We start from the raw sequence: 27,523 nt of genomic DNA, 5'->3' as shown, positions 1-27,523 counted from the left end.
GTCTATTGGCCATCCATATATCTTCTTCCGAGAAATGTCTGTTCATGTCCCCTGCCCATTTTTTGATCGGGTTGTTTGATTTTTTGTTGTTGAGCTGTGTGAATTCTTTATATATTATGGAGATTAACCCTTTGTTGGATATATAACTTGCAAATATTTTTTCCCAACTAGTGGGTTGTTTTTTTGTTTCAATCCTGTTTTCCCTTGCTTGAAGAAGCTCTTTAGTCTGATGAAGTCCTATTTGTTTATTCTTTCTATTGTTTCCCTCATCTGAGGAGATATGGTGTCCGAAAAGATCCTTTTGATACTGATGCCAAAGAGTGTACTGCCTATATTTTCTTCTAGAAGACTTATTGTTTCAGGTCTAATCTTTAGGTCTTTGATCCATTTTGAGTTTATTTTTGTGAAAGGTGTAAAAGAATGAAACTCGACCATTCTTTTACATGTGGCTGTCCAGTTTTCCCAGCACCATTTGTTGAAGAGACTTTCTTTTCTCCATTGTAGTCCTTCAGCTCCTTTGTCAAAGATTAGCTGTCCACAGATGTGTGGTTTTATTTCTGGGCTTTCAATTCTGTTCCATTGATCTGTGCACCTGTTTTTGTACCAGTACCATGTTGTTTTGATTGCCATAGCTTTGTAGTATGCTTTGAAGTCAAGGATTGTGATGCCTGCAGCTTTGTTCTTCTTCCTCAAGATTGCTTTAGCAATTCAGGATCTTTTGTTGCCCCATATGAATTTTAGGATTCTTTGTTCTATTTCTGTAAAGAATGTCATTGGGATTCTGATTGGGACAGCATTGAACCTGTCGATTGCTTTAGGTAATATAGACATTTTAACTACGTTTATTCTTCTAATCCATGTGCATGGAATGTCTTTCCCTCTTTTTATGTCGTCATCAATTTCTTTCAGGAAAGTCTTGTAGTTTTCGTTGTATAGGTCTTTTCACTTCCTTGGTTAAATTTACCCCAAGGTATTTTATTCTTTTTGTTGCAATTGTGAATGGCATTGAGTTCTTGAGTTCTTTTTCTGTTAGTTCATTGTTAGAGTATAGAAATGCTACTGATTTATGTATGTTGATTTTATACCCTCAACTTTGCTGTAGCTGTTGATTATTTCTGATAGTTTTCCAATGGCTTCTTTGGGGTTTTCTATATATAAGATCATGTTGTGTGCACACAGCAAGAGTTTCAGTTCTTCATTGCCTATTTGGATTCCTTTTATTTCTTTTTCCTGCCAAATTGCTCTGGCCAAAACCTCCAGTGCTATGTTGAATAAGATTGGTGAGAGTGGACACCCTTGTCTTATTCCTTATCTCAGAGGGATGGCTTTCAGTTTTTGCCCATTGAGTATGATGTTGGCTGTGGGTTTGTCATATATGGCCTTTATTATGTTGAGGTACTTTCCTTCTATACCCATTTTATCGAGAGTTTTTATCATAAATGGATGTTGGATCTTGTCGAATGCTTTCTCTGCATTTATTGAGATGATCAGGTGGTTTTTGTTTCTCCTTTTGTTAATGTAGTATCTCATGTTGATTGACTTGCAGATGTTGAACCATCCCTGTGTCTCTGGTATAAACCCCACTTGATCATGGTGTATAATCTTTTTAATGTATTGCTGTATTCGGTTTGCCAAAATTTTGTTGAGGATTTTTTGCATCTATGTTCATCAGTGATATTGGCCTGTAGTTTTCCTTCTTTGCGTTATCCTTGTCAGGTTTTGGGATCAGGGTGATGTTGGCTTCATAGAATGTGTTAGGGAGTGCTCCATCTTCATCAATTTTCTGGAATAGTTTGAGAAGGATAGTATGAAATCTTCTTTGAACGTTTGGTAGAATTCTCCAGAGAAGCCGTCTGGTCCTGGACTTTTATTTTTGGTGAGGTTTTCTATTACTGTTTCAATTTCTTTACTTGTGATTGGTCTATTCAGATTCTGTATTTCTTCCTGCTTCAGTTTTGGGAGGTTTTAAGAGTCTAAGAATTTATCCATTTCTTCTAGGTTGTCCAATTTGTTGGCATATAGCTTTTCTTAGTATTCTCTTATGATCTTTTGTATTCCTGAAGCTAATATATGTTTTAACTTTTTACAAGCATCATAAACATATGGAAAAGAATACATAAGTGTACAGATCAATGCACTTTCACAAACTGAATACATCCATATGAATAGTACCCAGATTAAGAAACCATCATCATCAGCACCCTGAAACCCTCTTCAGGCTCTCTTTCAATCACTATTACCACTCACCCACACCACCAGTAATCACTGTCCTGACTTCTAACAGCATAGATTAGTTTTGATTTTTTTTTGTATTTTATATAAATGGAATCATGCAGTATACATACTTTTCTACATCTGGGCATTTTTATTCTACATTACGTTTTTGAGATTCATCCATTTTATTGTGTATAGTTGTAGATCATTCATTCTTATTGCTGAATAGTATTCTATTGTGCAAATATACCACAATTTATTTATCCATTCCACTGCTGATTGGCATTTGGGTAGTTTCAGGGTTTTTTCTGTTATAAATAGATTCCTATACATGTTTTCTATGGTGAGCATATGTACACAATTCTACTAGATGAATACCTAGGAGAGGAATTGCTGAGTCATATGCTCAGCTTTTTTAGATTTTGCCAAACAGCTTTTCAAAGTGGTTGTCCCAATTTACAAATCCCCAACAGTGCAGGGGAGTTATGACTACTCTATATTCTCATCAACACTTGGTACTTTCTGTCTTTGTCTGGTAGGTGAGTACTATCACATTGTGACTTTTATTTTACATTTTCCTGATGATTGTAAAGTTGAACAACTTTTCATATGGTCAGTGACAATTCGGATATTCTCTCTGAATTGAAGGTTTTTGCTTGTTTTTCTATGGGAACTGTCTTTTTCTTGTCAACTTTCAGGAGTTCTTTATATATTCTATATATGAGGACTTTGTCAGATACTAGGTATTACAATTACTTTTTCCCTCTGTGTGGTTGTCTTTTCACTCTCTTAATGGTCTTTTGATAGCTAGAATTTAAAATTTTTAGTGAAGTCCAATTTATCAACTTATTTCTTACAATTCATGTTTAAGAAATCTTTATCTTCTCCAACATCACATGGATGTTCTTCTGTCTTTCACCTTACAATCTTCATCATTTTTGCCGTTCATATTTAGATCTATAATTCATCTGGAATTGATTTTTGTGTGTGATGTCAAGTAGGAGTCAATGTACATTTCCCCCATATAGTTAACCAATTGTCCCAGCAGTATTTTTTGAAAAGATCATCCTTTCTCCATTGCACTGCAGAGTTGTCTTTGTCATTAAATCAGGTGACCATTATTTTGCGTCTGTTTTTGTATTCTGTATACTGTGCTATTTAGTCTGTCTATTATTGTACCAATGCTATAGTGTCTTAACCACTATAGATTTAAAATAGGCCTTGATATCTATTAATCTAAGTCTTCTGGCTTCATTGCTCCTCTACAAGATTATCTTGACTATTCTTGAGGTAGTGTATTTCTTGTAAATGCCTAGCACAATAACTGATACTTTTGGCATACTACAAGCACACTAAAAATTTTCTGGGTACTTAAGAACTGACAGCTAATATTACAACTATTAATAACACTGTTATATTATTGCTATTTGCTTTTGTCATTCATATTTTTATTCTTATCTATTAGAGGGAAAGAAATTGGAGCTCAGAAAAGTTAAGAAGCTTGCTTAAGGCCTCAGCCAGTCACTGGAAGGACTACTACTAGAATTTGGTATGGTGTTTTCTATTCCCTGAAAAGGGTCTCTCCACTGCAGTAGATGTACTTGATGAAGGAGATGAGTATTTCTTTAAAACTCTTCTATTCCAAATCTACATGAGAAGGAAACTTTTCAAAACAATAGTTATTAAGATTAAATAATAATGTGGAAACAGATTTATGATATAATGTTATATGGAAAAAATTAACGAAAAAAATTTGTGCAGCATGTTATAACTAGGTTAAAAAAAAATCTATCCATAGAGCCAGCCCTGATGGCCTAGTGGTTAAAATTTGGCACCCTCACTGCTTTGGTGACTTGGGTTCGTTTCCCAGTTGCAGAACCACACCACCTGTCTGTCAGTTGCCATGCTGTGGCGGCAGTTCACATAGAAGAACTAGAAGGACTTACAACTAGGATATACAACCATGCAGTGGGGCTTTGGGAAGGGGGAATAAAAGAGGAAGATTGGCAACAGATGTTAGCTCAGGGTGAATCTTTCCCTGTCCAAAAGAAAAAAGAAAGAAAGAAATCTATCCATAGGAAAAGACACCTACATAGAAATATATCAAAATACTAATCGTACTTTTATTTAATTATTGGGCCTATAGGTTATATGCTTCTTTTCTTAATTTTATTTAATGTAAATGTATTTCATTTTTGTTTAAAAGCAAAAAAACTAAAATAATTTGGGAAAGTATGTTCTATTTTTGATAGCTTTTGTTCCTATGAGTAACACGTATATATGCACATGAGCAACAAATAGACACTATTATGAAAAACTGAAAATCGTTACACTGTTATGATTAAAGGCCTTTTTTTACTATTATTTTTACAGTACCTTATTTAAAATTAAAAAATGAAGAAACATATATTCTGATACATTTGGCTTATGTTAAGGTGACAATCTAAAGTATCCAAACCAGGATACTCTTGAGTGGGATGAAAGGGATAAACTGAAACTTTCTCAGGACAACTAGGAGATACAGTTATGTAATTTTAACTTAAAACCTTTTAATTTGTGGTCTAGGGTCAGGAAAGTTAAAGAAAAATCATACATATCACTCAGGTTCCAAATGGCAATAGTGAGGGAGTTACTACCTAAATTGGGTGCTCTACTTGGAATTTAATTTTTAAAATTACTTAGCAAAACAGGATTGGGGATGAGACACTATAACTCATCAAAGCTAGGCTTCTATATTAAGTAGATATTGTTACTAATTTTGGTTCTTGAAATGTACTTATCTGTAAATGTCATATATATATATACATACACACACAGAGAAACACATACACATATATATTTATGTCATGAATACACACATACATATACATACATGTTCAAAATATGTATATACATATACACACCTGATATGTGTTTGTGTGTATGTGCATGCATGTACATTTTGTACTTGACAAAACCAACCAATGCTATAATTTGAGTTAGTAATGAGGAATGATGCCTAAAGTTTAGAAGTGAGCCTAGGTTACTATATCATAGTCATTCTAAGGTTCCTCCTACTCTTGGTAGCAGTAAAGAGACCACTGGCAGGACCAGTTTCATAAGTGTATGAACTACATATCTGCTCAGGGCCCCATGCTTAGAAGAGTCTCATTCTTGGCTTAATGCTCTACTGTTGCCATCTTGTAACTCTAAATAATTTTTGAACAAGACGCCCCACATTTTCATTTTTCAGTGGGCCCCACAAACTACGTAGCTGGCCCTGACCATTGGTATAGGTAAAAATGTCTTCACGTGGGTGTATCTTTGCGGGTTTGTCCCAAAAATGGATATTAAGAGAGTCCTTTAAACAGGTAGATAAAAAAGGGAAAAAAAGGATAGTTTAACATCTATCCAAGGCAAGGTCCCTTCTTGTCATGACCTCAAAAACATTCTAATAATCAATTATTATTCAAAGCATCTAACTTTGTATTGTATTTAACCTACACCTCCTGTCACATAGAGTAGATAGAATAGATGGTTATTTCTGCCCCCAGCAGCCCTACCTGCATTTCAGATTCTTTCCTAAAAATAGGAGATAATGAGATAATATGCCTGGCAGCCAAATTTCCCTTGATTTTTTTAGTGTGAAAGCAGATCATCACATTGCATGAATAGCTAAGCAAATTTTATGAACAACAGACTAAGAAGGCTAATGATACAGGAATGGAGTCCACTGTTTCAATAAAAACTCATAATACAGCTACACTGACATATGTGATGATGGACATAACTGTTATTGTATTATAAGTTAATTAAGTGCAAATGGTAAGTAATCTTATTTATAGACTATAGAGTATATTACATTTATAATGGAAAATCTAATTTTCAAAAATTTCTTCATCATTTGTGTTCTCTGGAGTCACAATTCCTAGGTTTGAATGTTGTTTCTTTCAATTTCTTGGTTTGTTATCTTAGACTAATAACTTAATCTCCTTAAGTCTTAGTTTCCTCATTTGTTAAGTGGAGAAAATTACACTAACAATATTTTAGGGTTATCATGCAGATTAATGTTCTTGGTACCATGATTCATACATAGAAAGTTTGCAATAAGTAATAGCTTTTAAATTATTAAGTGAATATCTTCAAGCTGCAAACCCTTGATGATTTACTGAGGGCAATTCCAAAGATAAGTCAAAGTCCTTGCCCTTGAGAGAGAGCTAATAAGGGAGGCAGAAAAATAATTACAACATAAAGTAATAAATCTATGATAGAAGTTATATAAAAATACTACAGAGCATAGAAGTGATTAACTGTCTAGTTGAATAGAGAAGGACTGCCGAATAGATGATTTCTGGGTAGGGTCTTAATAAATGGACAGAAGTTTGCCAAATGGGAAAAAAAAGAGGAGGGGCAATTGTGGTAGAGGCTACAGCAAGACCAGGCAGTTGGGCCTAAAATAACATGGATTTGTGGAGAATACTGAGGTTCACATATAGCAGAGGTGAATGAAGAATGAAAGATCATGGGGACAGGAATAGAATTTAGGGCTAGTTCATGTAAAGCAATGCTAAGGAGTGTTTCTTCTGTAGAGAATAGAACTCATTGGAGGTGTCTGAACAGGGGAATGGTGTTGATAATGAAATTTGTTCTTTAAAAATTACCCATCACTCTGTATTTACATATGGATACAGGACTTCGAAGGTCTTTTTCAACTCAGATTCTACTGTTTCATTCAGGCTGATCTTATAATATTTTTGAGATTTACGAGGTTGTAAAATGATGAAGGCAAAATGATTCATGCTGTAATAAATAACTATAGATATAATAGTTTGAACTTTTTAATTATTTTTTCTCTTTTTACTCAAGACAACTGAATTTTACATATACATATTTGTAATTATGTATATGTATATATAATTTTAATTTCAGGTGACACACTAGTCAGTACTATTGTCTTTAAAAAAGAAGTAGGAAGGTCATATGAAATAGTCATTCATAATGAGCCAAAAAATATTACAGATTAATTATTAACTACTGATAGCAAAAATAATTCTTACTTTTGAAAATATCTTTTGTTTTGAAGAGAATATTAGAGTTTAAAAGGTTCTATAACTAACATTTCTCTATTTAGTTTTGCTTACACAGTCCTGTGAACTGATTGGGAAATTACGCTTATTCCCCTCTGAGAGATAGGGAAACTGAGGCTCAGAGAAGTTAAGCAATAGATGCCAGTCCACATAGCTGGTAGGTGACAATGCTGACACACAAACTCAGGTGCTTTGAATACTTTAAGTCCACAAACCCTGCTGCATCTCTGTAAGATATTATCCAGTTAATGTGACTAAAGGCCTTTGCATTGACTGCTTCCTATACTTTGCAAGTTTTCTTTTCCTGTACACCAGCACTAAAGGCAGGCTTTCATTTGACAAGTGTACACTTTTGTAAGTTTTACACATAAACAAAGTAGACCTATTTAAACTCCTTCTGTTAAAATGCAGGTAATGATGAGAATTATTGGTCCTGAATAGTGATCTTATAATACTAAGCATACATACAAAAAGAGCTATTTTTGGTTCTGCAATATATACTCCATTTAAATAATATTTATAAGCTATACTCTCTGACAGTTTACTACCTATGATTTCAAAAATAGGTGACTTCTGAATTTTATAAAAAAGGAATATATTAGACAAGAAGACTATCAAAGCAGTGCCTTAAAAAAATGAAGAGTCAGTTGTATAAAATAAAAGACAGACTTCTGCTTTCAACCAAGATGGAGTATCAAGGATAAGACTTACCCTCCCATGTGATACAAAGAAACAACTGGAAAAATAAATGGAAAATTATTTTCAAAGCACTGAATACTATGACACAATGAAGCATGGTGATCTCTGAGATGCTTGAAACACAGAAGGTGAGTACCACAATTGCCCCAACTTATTGCCTGGAGAGAGTTTTCAGGGTACAGTGTTGGGAGGATGAATGCAGGTGAAGCTTGGTTGATTTGCTGAGTTAAAGAGGTCGAGCTAAGAGTCTGGGAAGACCAAGGCAGCAAGAGTTCACACCAAGGTGTCCTGGAGAGGAGAGAAATGCAGAGAGAGAAATTAGGAGCTCTTCACAGGATCCCCCTCAAGTATTCAGCAGAGAACTGACTGCAGAAGAATGTGAGGAAACTACTCAAGGCTGGAGATAGAGCTATCTGAAAAGATTGCAGGGAGCACTCATGTAGGGGAGGGAACAACGTCTGTCCCAATCAGCATGACTGTAAAACTTTATATTTCATAGGGTATTGGGTAGAGTACTCAAAGTACTCAAAAGAGTCCTGCTCAATAGTGGAGAAAAATTTGCTCTAGATTAAATATGGCTCTGGTCTAGCCTAAGAAAAATTAAAAGTAGATGAAAAAAAATCTGTTCATAAGTAATTTAAAACTGTTTCTCCCAACAAATATGAAAAATATTTCTAAGAATATAAAAACAACCAGCACCCAACAAGGCAAAATTCACAACTTTTGACGTCCAATAAAAAATGACCAGGCATGCAAAATAGCAAGAAAATACAACCAATAATGAGAAGAATCAGTTAATCAATACTGCCGCAGAACTAACATAAATGTAAGAATCAGCAGACAAGGATTAAAATAATTATTATAACTGTATCCCAAATGTCCAAAAAGTTAAGTAGAGACATAGAAACTATAGAAAAGACCTAAATCAATTTTCTAGATATGAAAAATACAATGTCTAAGATGAAAAATACAGTAGACGGGGTTAATTACAGATTAGATATTGCAGAAGAAAAGGCAGGTGAACTCAAAGACATAGCAATAGAAACCATACAAAATCAAACACAGACAGAAAAGATAATAAAAGAAAAATTAAAAGAATATCAATGAGCTCTGACACAAATTCAATCAGCCTAATATATGTGTAATTGTTATCCTTGAAATTAGGGGAGAAAAAATATTTGAAGAAACAATGGCAAAATGTTTCCAGATTTGATAAAAGCTATGAACTCATAGATCGAGGAAGCTCAACACAAGAAACACAAAGGAAATGACTCCAAGGTATATCAAAATCAAATTAATCATTATCAGAGATAAAGAGAAAAATCTTAAAAGCAACCATAGAAAAAAGGACACATTACATAGTAAGGAACAAAGATAAACATGATAGTAGATTTCTCGTTGGAAAAAATGCAAGCAAGCAGACAGTGGAGCAATGTCTTTAAAGTACTGAAACAAAATGTAAAAAAAAAAAACTAAACAACTTTCAGCCTATAATTCTATATCCAGAAAGCACACTTTTTAAAAGTGAAGGTGAAACAGATTTCTTCAGACATACAAAAGCTGAAATTATTTAAGAGTAGAACGGTGCTACATTAAAGGAAGTCCTTCAAGTGAAAAGAAATGATACCAAAGGGAAATATGAATATACACAAAGAAATAAAGAGCACTGGAAATGGTAACTACATGAGGAATTATATAATTTTTTCTTTTTATTTAAATCTTTTAAAAAATAATTGACTAAGCAATTATTGTCCCTCTCCCCACCCCTCACCCAACAAAACCAATGTAGTATGGGGTTTATAACATACATATAAGTACAATGTCTAATAATAATCGTTCAAAGGCTAGAAGTGGAGGAGTGGAAATATACTAATGTAAGTTCCTTTACTATATGTGAGGTGATGTAATATCATTTGAGGGTAGATTATGCTAAGTTAAAGGTGTACACTATAAACCCTAAACTCATCACTGAAATGACAAAACAGAGAGTTATAGCTGAAAAACTCACAAAAGAGATAAAAGGGAATCATAAAAAGTACTCAGTTAATTCAAATGGAGGCAGAATATGAGGAAAACAGAAACCAAGAAAACAAATAGCAAGATGATAAATTTAAACTTAATCATATCAATAATCACATTAAATGTAAATGGTCTAAAGACCCAAATTAAAAGTCAGAGATTGTCAGACTGAACACAAAACCAAGACCCAACTATATGCCACCTACAAGAAACACATTTTAAATATAAAGACACAAAGGTCGACAGTAAAAGGATGGAAAAAGACGTACCATGCTAATGCTAAGTAAAAGAAAGCTGGAGTGGCTATATTAGTGTCAGACAAAGTAGATTAAAGAGCAAAGGATATACCCAGAGTAAAAAGTTTATATCATAATGATAAAGGAGTCAGTTCATCAAGAGGACATCACAAGCTTGAATGTTTATGTGTATAATAACAGAACTCCAAAATACATGACACAAAAATGGATATAGCTACAAGGACAAATCCACAAATCCACCACAATAGTTGGAGAATTCAATACCCCTCTCTCAAAAATTTATAGAACAAGTAGACAGAGAATCTGTAAGGATAAGGAAGACTTGAATAACACTATCAATCAACTTGACATAATTGATGTTTATAGAACACTCCACACAAAATAGCAAAATGCACATTATTTCCAAGTCTACATAGAATATTTTCCAAGAGAGACCATATTCTATGCCATAAAACAAGTCTTAATAAATTTAAAAGGATTGAAGTCATACAAAGTTTGTTCTCTAACCACAATGGAATTAAATTAGAAATCAATACAGAAAGATCTTTGAAAAATCCCCAAATACTTGGAAACCAATGAACACTTCTCAAGTAAATGATCTCAGATTCAACCTAAGAAAACAAAAAAAAAGGAAGAGCAAGTTAAAGTAAGCAGAAGAAAGGAAATAATAAAGATTCAAGAAGAAAATAATTAAATATAAAAGAGGAAAATAAGCCATAAAGAGACAGAAATACATCAATTGAACAGAATAGAGAGTACAGAAGTAGATCCACACATAGATGAACAAACTGATTTTTCACAAAGGTGCAAAGGCAATTCAGTGGCATGAAGACAATATTTTCCACAAATGATACTGGAACAACTGGAAGTCCATAGGCAAACAAAACAAAATGAAACAAACTTCAAACTATGCCTGGCACCATGTACAGGAATTAACTCAAAATTGATCATTAACCTAAATGTAAAAACTAAAACTATAATACTTCTTGAAGAAAATGTAGGGAAAAATCTCTGTGATGTTGGATTTGGCAAACATTTCTTAAATAGGACACTAAAGGCTTGATTTACAAAACAAAAAAATGATAAATTAAACTTCATCATAATTAAAAACTTCTGTTCCTTGGAAGACACTCAGTGGAATGGAAAGACAAGTCCCAGATGGGAAGAAATATTTTCACATCATTTATCTGATAAAGTACTTGTATCCAGAAATATAAAGACTATATAAAGAACACTCAAAACTCAATGATGAGAAAATAAATGACCAATTAAAAAAATGGGCATAACATTTGAACAGACACTTTAACAAAGAAGAGATATGGATGGCCAATAAACACATAAAAATACTCAATATCATTAGTCATCAGAATAATACAAATTAAAACAATAGACACCACTACACATTTATTCAGACAGACAAAATTAAAATGCCAAGAGTTGGCAAGTATACGGAGTAGCTGTAATTCTCATATACTATGGGAATGTAAAAGGAATAGTTTGGCACTTAATTAAAAAATTAAACACACTCCTACCATAAGATCCACCCATTCAAATCCTAGGTAATTACCCAAGAAAAATAAAAGTGCATGGCCACAGAAAGACTTACACGTGAATGTTCAGAGCAGCCTTATCCGTGATATCCAAAAACTCCAAACAAACCAAATAACTCAAATGGGCATCCATAACAGTGAGCCCAAACCGTGGTATATCCGTATGATGGAATACTATTCGCCAATAAAAGGAAGGAACATTGATAACATTCCACAACATGGACAAGTCTCAAAAAAATCATGGTGAGTGAAAAAAGTCAGACAAAACAGAATATATACTATATGATTCAATTTACATGAAGTTCTAGAAAATACACACTAATCTCTAGTGGCAGTAAACAAATCAGTGGCAGGGGAAGGAGGGGTTAGGAAGGGTTGGGACGGAGTGGTTACAAAAATCATGAGAAAATTTTTGAGACTGACTGGTTGATTATCTTGATTGTGGTGATGGTTTCACAGGTGTACATATATACCAAAACTTCTCCAGTTGTATACTTTAATATGTGCAGTTTTCTGTAAGTCAATTAAACCTCAAAAAAGTTAAGAAAAAGAAAGTCAAACAAAAGAAGCATCTGTATGCAGCACTCTAGTTGGCCATTCTTGAAGTTCCCCCCAAATCCTGAATTAGACTGAGACATTTTAATGAATGTTATGCAAATATAATGATAAAGTGGATGGAGGAGCAACTAAATGCATTGTTAACAGGAAGACTTCCTTCTCTTAACTTCAGCAAGGTCTGATAATGGACACATGATAATAATGTTAACTAGCACTTATAGCATATGTGAATTTCTATAGATATTTATGTTTAACATACTCTGCAGTAGAAGGGAAGTCTAAGTATTAAAATGCTTAGTGCTTCCTCTGTTTTTCATATTGCCAGATAAATAGTCATTTTATTAAACTAATGAGTGAATGATATTTGGGGAAAGAGTTTTTATTGTTTGCTTTTTGTTTTCCTCAGTCTCCTATTTACTTTTTTGCGGTAATTCTAAGCCTTGCTTACACAGAATGGTATAACAGAATTGGTAACAATGTGGTTAGTGTTTTTTTAGTGTTTTAAATAAACTTTTTATTTTAAAATAGTTTGATTTACAGAAAATTTGCAAAGATAGTACAGTATCCATGTATCCATGTACCCTGCACACAGTATCCCCCAGTGTCAACATATGACATTTCTATGGTGCATTTGTCACAACTAAAGAACCAGTATCAATACATTATTATTAACTAATGTCCATACTTTATTCAGATTTCCTTAATTTTTACCTATTACCCTTTTTCTGTTCCAGGATCCCCTCCAGAATACCATATTACATTTAGTCATTATGTTTCTTTAGGCTCCTCTTAGCTGTGACAATTTCTCAGATATTCCTTATTTTTGATAAACTTGACAGTTTTGAGGAATACCAGTCAGATACTCTGTAGACTATCCCTCAGTTTGGGTTCGTCTGATGCGACAAGTTTTTAGAGGGAGGACATTCAGCCTATACTAATCCAACTTTTCTCAAACTTCAAGTCTGCATTCTATTCTGGGTCTTGGAGACTGTGGGACTTGCTGACAGTAGTGTCTTAAAGGGGAATGTAGGAACACTGTTGTTGAGTGGATATGCATTAGAAAGACCACCACTGTGAAGGTGAGAACACCCAGTCACCCAGGCTCCTGGCCCATCTGCCTCCCATTTATGCAATTACATTTTCGTGAGGTTACAAATTTTTCTAAAAGCAGATCTCAAAAGTTATTGATGAAGTTATAAGATGTCACCAATTAGCTCAACGATTTCACAATACTATGAAACATTACTCAAAACAAATTAATGCATATGGAATTTAATTTAAAAATATAAAAGGCTACATATAACACATCATACTCGAAGGAGAATGTAGGGAGAGAGAATGGCATAGAATCAAACAATTAAGAGATTGCAACTAGAAAAAATCTGAGAATGATGTGCAACCTCTTGTGACACAATCAGGATCACAAAGTTTCCTGAAGCAGGTTTATATTATTCCAGATCTTCTCCTCCTCACCGGGGGGGTTCATTTAACAGGCATTTTTACAGACATCTTTTCCAATATTTCTTCACTTGTTAGGCATTACATATGGAGAAAGTTAGTTATTCTGCAAAAGTTCATGCAGTTGTTTGACCCCTGAACACTGAGAGTAAGGGATGACTATTTCTACAGTTGTGCCTTAGTGTGCATTGATGTTCCCCAGACTGGAACAGCCTGCACTTACCCATCTGTATAATCTTTACTCTGCCAGGCTCATGGTCTAAACTATAAACATTTGATTAAGGTACATATTATACTACAGTTTAATTTGTTACAGCATGGATTAGTATCTGAGTGTATCAAATAATACTTACCACAGAAATACCTAATACTTTAAAAAAGAAAAAATTATGCTCCAAAGGCCTATAAAATGGGCCTACAAGTACCCTACACACTCAAGGTACTATAAAGTGCACTGCAAAAATACAGCTCCACTACACCATAAAGGTGATCTAAAACTGATGTGTTAGCCATAGGAAACAAACAAACAAAATTCAACACTAATTGTTTCAGACTTAAGACAAAGAAGAAATTTTGGAAGCCAAGGCCTCCTGGAAAACTGATCAAAGAAATTTGAGCTGGTACTTTGTCTTTTAGCAAGAATTATTGTAAAGGGAGGTAGTACAATCCATTTCAGTGTTTTTCAATGCCTCAAAGTAGGTGTGGTAGATTTTCAATATATCTTTGTTGCAATTATTTCTTCTAGAAAGTACCAATTGGAAAGAATCTCCTAGCATCTCCTCTCCTCCTTTACAGTTTATACAAAGCTAAAAGCCAAACAATTAGATATTCAACCAAAGAAAGGTCAATAGAAAGATAGGTCTCTGCTTGACACATTGGGGGCATTTTTCAGACTACTTTAAAATTCCATGTATGACCATAAGTCACCAGGTAATTTGCTTGGACTTTGAAATATAGAGTGCATTAAAACATCCCTTACAGAATTGCTAGGGTAGAGATAAGGGCCTGAGGAGACCAGCCAGCCTGCTCACCAGTGGTGGTCATGGGCCTCAAATAAAGGTGGGCAGCAAAAAAAAAGGAGAACAATGCAAAGCGGGGAGCATTTGAGAATGCCTGCATTTGACTGCTGGGTCAAATAACAGAGGTAATATACTCTCTGCAGTAGCCCGTAAAAACAGAGTTCTAGTGTCCTACAGCAAGTGTGGGGTGGGGAATCTATGAGAACACAAGTTCTCATTCATTGCCTCCTAGAAGGTGGCCTCGGGTGGACTTGGGGTTCATCGATGACATATGCTCCATGATGCAAACTTGTGGTTTTCAAACTTTTTTTTAAAGCTTCAAAATCCCTTCATCAAATGAAAGCACACATGGAAACTTGATATATTTAAATAAACCATCCAGACTAATGGGTAGCTGCTCTGTTTGAATTGTCAGGGTTGGGGGGGTCAGTCCTACTTGCTTGTCCACCCCACCTCCCCACCTTCTGCTACTCCTCGAGAGGCTCCTGGAAAACCCTAGTACTCCACTACTCCAAGATAGTCTGAAAAACCTCTCACTAATTCTTTACAAATTTCTATCTCTTTTAGCTACCAAATTTTAACTGAACATCTGCTATAACAAGGTCTTTATGGTAGTTATATGAGAAATACAGGAGTTTTTGTGTCTTAACTACCTCATTATGATGTCGAAAGCCAAATGGCTTGGCATTCTTCTGGGTCAGCTCTGGTTGCACAGCTGAACAATGTGGAATTACTGTCAGGTCACTTCACCTGTCCGAGAATGCTTTCTCTTTTGTAAAATGGGATGACAATTAGCAAAATATCAGGCACTTAGAAGCCATATTTAGTAACTGACTCACCTCCTCCTTGACCCCTTCAATTTGCAGGAATCTATTCGTGTGAATATACATATGTTATGTTAAGATCTTTTAGAAAGGAAAACACATTCAAAATCTGAACTCTTTGCTGATACGAGGCCATGTGTACTACCTAATTAGGAACATGGACTAGAACACTATAGTACAATGTTTTCTTCATATAGCCTGGATTCTCTTCATTCTCACTTCTAAATAAGTTAACAAACAAGTTAGTAATTGGCCATAATAAAATTATTTATAGTCATTTAATACTTTTTCCTTCATTTAACTTTATTAACAAGCTAATATTTGTGGAGAAATTTACAACAAAAAATAGACGATGAAGTAAATGGTGGGCAAGAACAGGAAATGCTACAATAATTAACTCATCCTTCTTCCAGGAGGGAAAACTATCCTACTTAGCCCAGAATGCTGACCAATAAATAATACATTAGAGACGTCTTATTTGGTAGCAATTAGGAAAATCAATATAAGAGATTTTCCTTATTTGTGGGGCATGGCAAGGCTTAGGAATAACTTAAATTTACAGAAATTGCTAAGATACTTTTCCATATCATGTAAATTATCTTACCGTATTTTTAAAGGCTTTCTATTATAATTTTTAAGACTTTGAAATGTTCTGTTAATAATGATTTAAATTCATTATGAAAGAAAAATCCACTTATATATACAATGGGATCAAAATAAGCAACTTAAGGGGACAAAAGTGAGTCTATTATAAATCTACTTGGGAGCCTCAATTTGGGGTATGGTTTGAATTTCTTTCCCAGGAAGGCAGTGGTTTTGGAAAGAGGCTAGCTTTTTTTGAGGAAGATTAGCCCTGAGCTAACATCTGCTGCCAATCCTCCTCTTTTTGCTGAGGAAGACTGGCCCTGAGCTAACATCCGTGCCCATCTTCCTCTAGTTTATATGTGGGACACCTACCACAGCATGGCTTGATGAGCAGTGCGTAGGTCTGTGCCCAGGATCCAAACCAGTGAATCCCAGGCCACTGAAAGGGAATGTGCGAACTTGACTGCTGTGCCACTGGGCTGGCCCCGGAAAGAGGCTATTTCTTGTTTGTTTGTTTTTAAAATTCTGGTAAAATATACATAACATGAAATTTACCATTCTAACTATTTTTAAGGGTAGGGTCCTCCTGGATCTGAGAGGCCAAATCCTTCTGTGTCGCTATTCTTTTATACTCAGGATTAGACTGCTGTTTCCACATTTTGGCTATCATAAATGATGCTACTGTGGACGCTGGTATACAAATATCTGTTTCAGTCTCTGCTTCCAATTCCTTTGGGTACATACCCAGAAGAGGGATTGCTAGATGATATGGTAATTCTATGTTATTAAGAGGCTAGTTTTGAAGATTGATTTGGATTCAGTTTTAGCTTCAACTCCTAGCAGATGTGTAATCTTGAGGCAGTATAGCATGGTGGTTATGTGAATGCTCTAGAGGGCTCACTATCTGGGTCCAGGTTCTGGCTTCACTGCTGCCTAGCTGTTACTCAACCTCCTTGTGTCTTAGTGTGCCCATCTGTAAAATAGGAGAATAAATGTTCTTATCTCACTGGGTTCTTGTGAGAATTAGCTATTACCATCCATTTGTTCCTTTATTACACCTAAAATAATGACTTATAAATGGCTTCAGGGGGTCTACGAACCCCTCAATATTATATGTAAATCTTTGTGCACAAGTGCATTTGTAGATTTTTCTGAAGAATTACATTGGCTTATTTTTCCCTTTCTGAATCAGTTTCTCAGTGGGGCCCTGTTTTATCAAAGGATAGGGGAAGCAATACCCTAAAAGAAGTTAGTGGTCTACAATTTAACACCAAGGCTTACAAATGTGAGCTTGATTAAGCAGGCTTATAAAATGTCCCACGATGCTTTTGGGATGAGGTAGTTTGTGTGTTACCTTTGCACTCCTGGCTAAATTCCAGCCCAGTGAATCCCCTTACAGAACCTTCTCTTTCTGTTCTCAACTATTATAGTGTTGTTACAAATGGTTAAAAAAAAAGAGAAGAAATTGAAAAAATCCCCAATTCCATATATAAATACAGAATAAGATATTTAATTAAACACAGTTGACACAGACACACCAAAATATGTGTGTGTGTAATAATTAACCTAACATCAAGTTTGTATAACCACTCCTTGGAGCTTAATTTAATAAAGTAGTCCACAGATTAAAGTAATATATCAATTTGCTTATTGTTCAGTTCTCCAAGTAGTATAAACATAATGTAAGGGGCCTTGGAGGAAGACCAACAGAGTGCATCACGGTGAGAAAGAACAGTAATGATAAAGAAAAGCCCATGAGGGCTGCAACAAAGCAACTCTTTTTCAAAGAATAAAACTGTAATAGAAACTCTTCCCTCATTATTAGCAAAGGGCCTTTTTAAAGGTTCTCCATTGATGTGTTGCAGCTGAACCTTCCTTAATAATAATTTCCTTAGATTTGCATACCCCTTTTAAAGAGCTTTACCAGGCTTTATCACACAGTCAGTGTAGGCCTCCTTTGCTTGCCCAGGGGCCTGCAGGTGTTCACTGCCATGCCTCTTTGTAGTGGGACAGCCTGGAAGCCTACTGCATTGGCATGCTGGGTCCAAACTAGCACCAGAGTGGAAGCCCACAGCCTATGGCATAAACCTTTATCCACTGACCCTATATCCTCCTCTTTGACAATATTAGTGAAGCAAAACTAGTTTGTAGCAAGCAAAAATTAAGAAATTCAGAAAAGAGCACTTCAGACCTTGGATCTATCCTGTATCACACTCATCCAAAATCTAGTCAACAAATATTTATTGGCTGTCTACTAAGGGCTAGGCATTGTTCTAGTGCTGAAGATGCTGCAGTTAACCAACCAAAGCCTTTGTCACAAGACAGTTGATAATCTAGTGGGAGAAGAGAGACAATTACAAAATATACAATTACATGCATAGTACGTTAGCTGATGAAAAGTGCTATGGCATGTTTAAGGAACTGTCAATGTGGGTGGGGAGTGGTGGGATATGAGGTCCCAGAAGGAGCTTGGTGCCCAACTCTGTAGAGCCTTGTAGCTTACTGTAAGGAAGAGTGAGATGGGGAGCCATCGGAGGATTTGAAGTAGAAGCATGACATCATCAGATTTATGTTTTAATGGTATCATCTGGTGTTATGTTGAGCACAGATTGAAGAGGACACGGGATGAAGCAGGGAGTTAGCCATTTCAAAAATCCCAGTGAGGACAAGAGTGATAATTCCCTCATGCCCCTTTTTAGTCAAAACCCACCTTCTGTCCCAGGAAACTACTGATTTGATTTTTTTGTCACTATAGGTTAGTTTTCTTAGTTCTAGAACTTCGTATAAAAGGAAGACAATGGGGTGATGTAGAGGAAAGGCTGGGAGGAATATGTGAAGGCAGGGCATGGAGGAAGGCGGATGTAGTAAGAAGGGCTATATTATATTGTTCCCTCCTTGTTTGGTTAGTGGCATACATGATATTTTGAGCTGTAAAAATCTGCTGTTCTGGGTTAGGCAATATCATGTAGCCGGGTCTGGGAGTTTTTAGACAGATAAGCAGAAATGAGACCTGATGGATGCTCTACCCTCCTCAGGTAGGGACCTCTCCAAAGGCTTGATTCCTTTGTGTCTGTGTGGCGGGTGGAGAGAACTCTCATGGCCCTAGAGCTTTCACTACTTTGCCTATATTTTAACTCTCCTGTTTGCTATGAGTCATTTTCCAATAAACTTAGGCATATATAATTAACCCAGTTTACTGTGCTACTTGTCACCCCATTTGTTATCATTTACCTTCACCCCACAAAAGACCAGCAAACTCTACTTAAAGCAATTTCATACCTATACAACTCTACAATGTTGATTTAATTTTCTCCCCACTTTAAAAACTAAAAAACTAAATTTTTTTTTTTTTTCTGAGGAACATTCACCCTAGGCTAACATCTGTGCCAATCTTCCTCTATTTTGTATGTGGGTTGCTGCCACAGCATGGCTGCTGAAAAGTGGTATAGGTCCATGCCTGGGAACTAAACCCAGGCTGCCAAAGCGGAGTGCATCCAACTTAACCACTAGGCCATGGGGCCAGCCCCAGTAAATGTATTATTTAAAAAAACTTTAATTACCCCACAATTCTGCCATACAGCTGTTACGATTTTCATATATCTTGCCTTCATTTTTGTTCACAAGCACACCTATTTAATATAATTGGAATCATAGTTTACATTTTGCATGCTTCTTTTTTCACTATGAGATAGATTTCATTTCAATCAGTAGGACAAACATTTATTCATTTATCATGTCCAAGCAACTATTTATTTTAAAAGTCTGAACTAGTTTTAATTGCCTAAAGTGATGAACATATTGGATGAAAAGACAATTGGTGCAACATTTAACCTCTAAACAACTGCAGATCCTATTACAATATGTTTTTAAAAATCTTATACAACTTTAGACATGGGTATGTTAAGTGTAATCATTTTTTAGTAAATTCAAGTCCTAAGTAACTAAACATCAGCATTATTAAACACAATTTATTGTTTTTATAGAGCCCTGTCCTAATTATTACTTATAAAAAAGTGAATAAAGCATCAACCCTGCCCTTGAGGGAACCACTGTTTCTTTTTTTTTTTTTTTTTTTTTTTTTATTTTTTTATTAATGTTATGATAGATTACAACCTTGTGAGATTTCAGTTGTACATTTTTGTTAGTCATGTTGTGGGTACACCACTTCCCCCTCCGTACCCTCCCCCCACCCCCCCTTTTCCCTGGTAACCACCAATCAGATCTCCTTCTCAATATACTAATTTCCACCTATGAGTGGAGTCATATAGAGTTCGTCTTTCTCTGACTGACTTATTTCGCTTAACATAATACCCTCGAGGTCCATCCACATTGTTGTGAATGGGCCAATTTCGTCTTTTTTTATGGCTGAGTAGTATTCCATTGTGTATATATACCACATCTTCTTTATCCAATCATTAGTTTCTGGGCATGTATGCTGGTTCCACGTCTTGGCTATTGTAAATAATGCTGCAATGAACATAGGGGTGCAACGGACTCTTGAGATATCTGATATCAGGTTCTTAGGATAGATACCCAGTAATGGGATGGCTGGGTCATAGGGTATTTCTATTTTTAACTTTTTGAGAAATCTCCATACTGTTTTCCATAGTGGCTGTACCAGTTTGCATTCCCACCAACAGTGTATGAGGGTTCCTCTTTCTCCACAACCCCTCCAACATTTGTCGTTCTTGGTTTTGGATGTTTTTGCCAATCTAACGGGGGTAAGGTGATATCTTAGTGTAGTTTTGATTTGCATTTCCCTGATGATTAGCGATGATGAACATCTTTTCATGTGTCTATTGGCCATATTTATATCTTCTTTTGAGAAATGTCTGTTCATGTCCTCTGCCCATTTTTTGATCGGGTTGTTTGTTTTTTTGTTGTTAAGCAGTGTGAGTTCTTTGTATATTATGGAGATTAACCCTTTGTCGGATAAGTGGCTTGTAAATATTTTTTCCCAATTAGTGAGCTGTTTTTTTGTTTCAATCCTGTTTTCCCTTGCCTTGAAGAAGCTCTTTAGTCTGATGAAGTCCCATTTGTTTATTCTTTCTATTGTTTCCCTCAACTGAGGAGTTACAGTGTCCGAAAAGATTCTTTTGAAACTGATGTCAAAGAGTGTACTGCCTATATTCTCTTCCAAAAGACTTATTGTCTCAGGCCTAATCTTTAGGTCTTTGATCCATTTTGAGTTTATTTTGGTGTGTGGAGAAAAAGAATGGTCAATTTTCAATCTTTTGCATGTGGCTGTCCAGTTTTCCCAGCACCATTTGTTGAAGAGACTTTCTTTTCTCCATTGTAGGCCCTCTGCTCCTTTGTCGAAGATTAGCTGTCCATAGATGTGTGGTTTTATCTCTGGGCTTTCAATTCTGTTCCATTGATCTGTGGACCTGTTTTTGTACCAGTAACATGCTGTTTTGATCACTGTAGCTTTGTAGTATGTTTTGAAATCGGGGATTGTGATTCCGCCGGCTTTGTTTTTCTTGCTCAGGATTGCTTTAGCAATTCGCGGTCTTTTGTTGCCCCATATGAATTTTAGGATTGTTTGTTCAATTTCTGTGAAGAATGTTCTTGGGATTCTGATTGGGATAGCATTGAATCTGTATATTGCTTTAGGTAGTATGGACATTTTAACTATGTTTATTCTTCCGATCCATGTGCAAGGGATGTCTTTCCATCTCTTTATGTCATCGCCTATTTCTTTCAAGAGAGTCTTGTAGTTTTCATTGTATAGATCCTTCACTTCCTTGGTTAAGTTTATCCCAAGGTATTTTATTCTTTTCGTTGCTATTGTGAATGGGATAGAGTTCTTGAGTTCTTTTTCTGTTAGTTTATTGTTAGTGTATAGAAATGCTACTGATTTATGCACGTTAATTTTATACCCTGCTACTTTGCTGTAGTTGTTGATTATTTCTAATAGTTTTTCTGTGGATTCTTTGGGGTTTTCTATGTATAAGATCATGTCGTCTGCAAACAACGAGAGTTTTACTTCTTCGTTACCTATTTGGATTCCTTTTATTTCTTTTTCCTGCCGAATTGCTCTGGCCAGCACCTCCAGAACTATGTTGAATAGGAGTGGTGAAAGTGGGCACCCTTGTCTTGTTCCTGTCCTCAGAGGGATGGCTTTCAGCTTTTGTCCATTGAGTATGATGTTGGCTGTGGGTCTATCATATATGGCCTTTATTATGTTGAGGTACTTTCCTTCTATACCCATTTTACTGAGGGTTTTTATCATAAATGGGTGTTGGATCTTGTCGAATGCTTTCTCTGCATCTATTGAGATGATCATGTGGTTTTTGGTTTTCATTTTGTTAATGTAGTGTATCACGTTGATTGACTTGCGGATGTTGAACCATCCCTGTGTCCCTGGTATAAATCCCACTTGATCATGGTGTATAATCTTTTTGATGTATTGCTGTAATCGGTTTGCCAAAATTTTGTTGAGGATTTTTGCATCTATGTTCATCAGTGATATCGGCCTGTAGTTCTCCTTCTTTGTGTTGTCCTTGTCAGGTTTGGGGATCAGAGTGATGTTGGCTTCATAGAATGTGTTAGGGAGTTCTCCATCTTTCTCAATTTTCTGGAACAGTTTGAGGAGAATAGGTATTAAGTCTTCTTTGAATGTTTGGTAGAATTCTCCAGAGAAGCCGTCTGGTCCTGGACTCTTGTTTTTGGGGAGGTTTTTGATTACCGTTTCTATTTCCTTACTTGTGATTGGTCTATTCAGATTCTCCATTTCTTCCTGATTCAGTTTGGGGAGATTGTAGGAGTCTAGGAATTTGTCCATTTCTTCCAGGTTGTTCAATTTGTTGGCATATAGTTTTTCATAGTATTCTCTTATGATCTCTTGTATTTCATTGGTATCTGTTGTGATTTCTCCTCTGTCATTCCTGATTTTATTAATTTGCGATTTCTCTCTTCTTTTCTTGGTGAGTCTGGCTAGGGGTTTGTCAATTTTGTTAATTCTTTCGAAGAACCAACTCTTTGTTTCATTGATCCTTTCTATTGTCTTTTTTGTTTCAATATCGTTTATTTCTGCTCTTATTTTTATTATTTCCCTCCTTCTACTGACTCTGGGCCTTGTTTGTTCTTCTTTTTCTAGTTCTGTTAGGTGTCGTTTGAGGTTGCTTACGTGAGCTTTTTCTTGTTTAGTGAGGTGAGCCTGTATTGCGATGAATTTCCCTCTTAGGACTGCTTTTGCTGCATCCCAAATGATTTGGTATGTCGTGTTCTCATTTTCATTTGTCTCCAGATAATATTTGATTTCTTCTTTAATTTCTTCAATGATCCATTGTTTGTTGAGAAGCGTGTTGTTTAGTCTCCACATTTTTGCACCTTTCTCTGCTTTTTTCTTGTAGTTGATTTCTAGTTTAATAGCGTTATGATCAGAAAAGATGCTTGATATTATTTCAACTCTCTTGTATTTATTGATGTTTGCTTTGGTTCCCAAAATATGGTCAATCCTTGAGAATGTTCCATGTGCACTTGAGAAGAATGTGTAACCTGCTGTTTTTGGATGAAGTGTTCTATATATATCTATTAAGTCCATCTGGTCTAATTTTTCATTTAATTCTATTATTTCCTTGTTGATTTTCTGTCTGGATGTTCTGTCCATTGGTGTTAATGGTGTGTTGAGGTCCCCTACTATTATTGTATTGTTGTTGATGTCTTCTTTTAGTTCTATTAAGAGTTGCTTTACAAATTTTGGTGCTCCTGTGTTGGGTGCGTATATATTTATAAGTGTTATGTCTTCTTGGTGGAGAGTCCCTTTTATCATTATATACTGTCCCTCTTTGTCTTTCTTTATCTGTTTTGCTTTGAAATCTACCTTGTCTGATATTAGTATAGCGACACCTGCTTTCTTTTGTTCCTTATTAGCTTGGAGTATTGTTCTCCATCCCTTCACTCTGAGTCTGTGTTTGTCTTTGGGGCTGAGGTGTGTTTCCTGGAGGCAGCATATTGTTGGATCTTGTTCTTTGATCCATCCTGCCACTCTGTGTCTTTTGATTGGGGAGTTCAATCCGTTTACATTTAGAGTGATTATTGAGACGTGGGGGCCTACCACTACCATTTTGTGTCTTGTTTTCCGGTTTTCTTCAGTTTCCTTTGTTTCTCGTCCCATGGTTTAATCTGTTCTGATGTAGAGCTGCTACTCTCTGTTGTTGTCCTTCTACTTATCTCCTCTGCTCTTGGTTTTGTAGCCCCTTTCCTTTTTTGGATTTTTCAGGAATGAGGGTTTTCCTGAGGATTTCCTGAAGAGGAGGTTTTGTGGCAATGAACTCCCTTAATTTTTGTTTATCTGGGAAAGTTTTTATTTCTCCATCGTATTTGAAGGATATTTTCGCTGGGTAGAGAATTCTCGGCTGTAGGTTTTTGTCCTTCAGATTTTTGAATATATCATTCCACTCTCTTCTAGCCTGTAAAGTTTCTGCTGAGAAATCTGCTGATAGCCTGATGGGGGTTCCTTTGTAGGTTAGTTTCTTTAGCCTGGCTGTCCTTAATATTTTCTCCTTGTCGTTGACTTTTGCTAGCTTCACTACTATATGCCGTGGAGTTGGTCTTCTTGCATTGATAAAGTTTGGAGATCTATTGGCTTCTGTCACCTGAAGATCCATCTCCCTCACCAGATTTGGGAAGTTCTCAGCCATTATTTCTTTGAATAGGTTTTCTGCCCCTTTCTCCTTCTCTTCTCCCTCTGGTATACCTATAATCCTTACGTTGCATCTCCTAATTGTGTCTGATAATTCTCGGAGAGTTTCTTCATTTCTTTTAAGTCTTGCTTCTCTCTCCTCCTCTGCCTGCAACAATTCTATATTGCCATCTTCCAAATTGCTAATTCTTTCCTCCATATTATCGGCCCTACTGTTCAGAGCATCTAGATTTTTCTTAATCTCCTCTATTGTGTTCTTCATTTCCAGTATTTCTGTTTGGTTCTTCTTTATCGTATCAAACTCTTTTGTGACATAGCTCCTGAACTCGTTGAGTTGTCGGTCAGAATTCTCTCTTAACTCAGTGAGTATTTTAATGATGGCTGTTTTGAAGTCATCATCATTTAGGTTATATATCTCATTTTCTTTGGGATTGTTTTCTGTGTATTTGTTACTTTCTTTCTGTTCTGGAGATTTGATGTATTTTTTCATATTGCTTGATGATGTTGATTTGTGCCTCCGCATGGAGATAGAGTTTAGTTGCTCCTTTCACTTGTTTCAGCTGCTGCGGTGGGGGGAGCAGCTGTTTATACTTCACCAACCAGGAACCCTGTCCGTAGTTGCTAACTGGGCCTGGGCCCCTCTTCGTAGCCACAGTGGCCCTTTGGATTCCCTCCTCTGCCGTGGGGGCCGTCACGGGGGGCTTCAGACTGCAGGTGCCTACTGTTGTTGCCCACCTAGATGCGCTCTCTCCTTGGGGTCTGCAACGGTGTTATGGGCTTTTCCAGCGGCCAGGGGTGGGATCACTTTTATTTGTCGCTCGGTTGCTGTCGGCACCCACCAAATCTCACTTGTCCTCTATGGGTCGCAGGAGAGCTATTGGCATCTTCTACAGTCTGTGGTTAGTACACCTAGCTATGCTGCTTTTGCCCTGGGGTCTTCCAGCCTTGTGGCTGGCGGCTGGGTGCCTTCTACTGGTGCTGTGCAGAGGCTTTCCCTAAGGCTTCTGTGAGCCTGTAGGGTTTCCCCCTAGGCTACTAAGCTGGGTCTCTGGAACTCTCTCCAGCCCCAGTCCTCTCCGAGATCTCCGGCAATCCCTAGCCTCACCTGGTGGGCAACGGCAGCTGGGGGTCGCCCCGCCCTCTGGGCTTCTCTCCGGGCCTCTGCCGGGAGCTCTGAATGCTCAGCGTGGCCCCTCTGCTACCGGCAGACAGAGAGTTTTGTCTCAGCGTGGCCCCTCTGCTACCGGCAGACAGAGAGTTTTGTCTGCTGCCCGGGCGGAGCTCCGGCGCTTCTCCACCGGATCGCCGGACCCGCCTTTGAAAGTTCCCCCGCCCCGGTCCTCTCTGAGATCTCCGGCAATCCCTAGTCCCACGGGGCGGGCAACGGCAGCTGGGGGTCGCCCCGCCCTCTGGGCTTCTGTCCGGGCTTCTGCCGGGAGCCCTGAGTGCTCAGCGTGGCCCCTCTGCTACCGACAGACAGAGAGTTTTGTCTGCTGCCTGGGGGAGCTCCGGCACTTCCCCTCCGGGTCGCCGATCCGGCCTTTGAAAATTCCCCCGCCCCGGTCCTCTCCGAGATCTCCGGCAATCCCTAGTCCCACGGGGCGGGCAACGGCAGCTGGGGGTCGCCCCGCCCTCTGGGCTTCTGCTCCGAGATCTCCGGCAATCCCTAGTCCCACGGGGCGGGCAACGGCAGCTGGGGGTCGCCCCGCCCTCTGGGCTTCTCTCCGGGCCTCTGCCGGGAGCTCTGAATGCTCAGCGTGGCCCCTCTGCTACCGGCAGACAGAGAGTTTTGTCTGCTGCCCGGGCGGAGCTCCGGCGCTTCTCCACCGGATCGCCGGACCCGCCTTTGAAAGTTCCCCCGCCCCGGTCCTCTCCGAGATCTCCGGCAATCCCTAGTCCCACGGGGCGGGCAACGGCAGCTGGGGGTCGCCCCGCCCTCTGGGCTTCTGTCCGGGCTTCTGCCGGGAGCCCTGAGTGCTCAGCGTGGCCCCTCTGCTACCGACAGACAGAGAGTTTTGTCTGCTGCCTGGGGGAGCTCCGGCACTTCCCCTCCGGGTCGCCGATCCGGCCTTTGAAAATTCCCCCGCCCCGGTCCTCTCCGAGATCTCCGGCAATCCCTAGTCCCACGGGGCGGGCAACGGCAGCTGGGGGTCGCCCCGCCCTCTGGGCTTCTGTCCGGGCCTCTGCCGGGAGCTCTGAATGCTCAGCGTGGCCCCTCTGCTACCGGCAGACAGAGAGTTTTGTCTGCTGCCTGGCGGAGCTCCGGCGCTTCCCCACCGGGTCGCCGGACCCGCCTTTGAAAGATCCCCCGCCCCGGTCCTCTCCGAGATCTCCGGCAATCCCTAGTCCCACGGGGCGGGCAACGGCAGCTGGGAGACCTCCGTGCCCACCGTGTCTCTCTCTGGGACCCTCCGGGCGCCCCGAGCACCAGGCCGGGTCTCCCCGCCAATGGCGGGGAGAGACTCTCCCCGCGGGCTCAGGTGTGCAACTCCAAAGTTTCCCTCTGCGTTTAGGAGTAATTGCGGGGGGTTTAAGTAGGGTTCTGGTCACCTGTTTCCACCGTCGCTCCTCTGTTGTGTTCTCGCTCCTGCCCTAGATGTGTGTGGATCCTCTGGGGGCGTCCGTTG

The 27,523-nt window shown here is 38.0% G+C and overlaps 1 protein-coding gene across 1 annotated transcript in view; it reads right to left on the bottom strand.

Moving 5' to 3' along the window:
• ABCB5 (ATP binding cassette subfamily B member 5) overlaps positions 1–27,523 on the bottom strand; it is a 142,530-nt gene that overhangs the window by 58,719 nt on the left and 56,288 nt on the right. The window lies entirely within an intron of this gene.

Source organism: Equus caballus, chromosome 4 (genome assembly GCF_041296265.1).
Source record: "Equus caballus isolate H_3958 breed thoroughbred chromosome 4, TB-T2T, whole genome shotgun sequence".
In the NCBI taxonomy this organism is placed as follows: Eukaryota; Metazoa; Chordata; class Mammalia; order Perissodactyla; family Equidae; genus Equus; species Equus caballus.
This window is presented reverse-complemented; position numbering and strand designations above follow the sequence as displayed.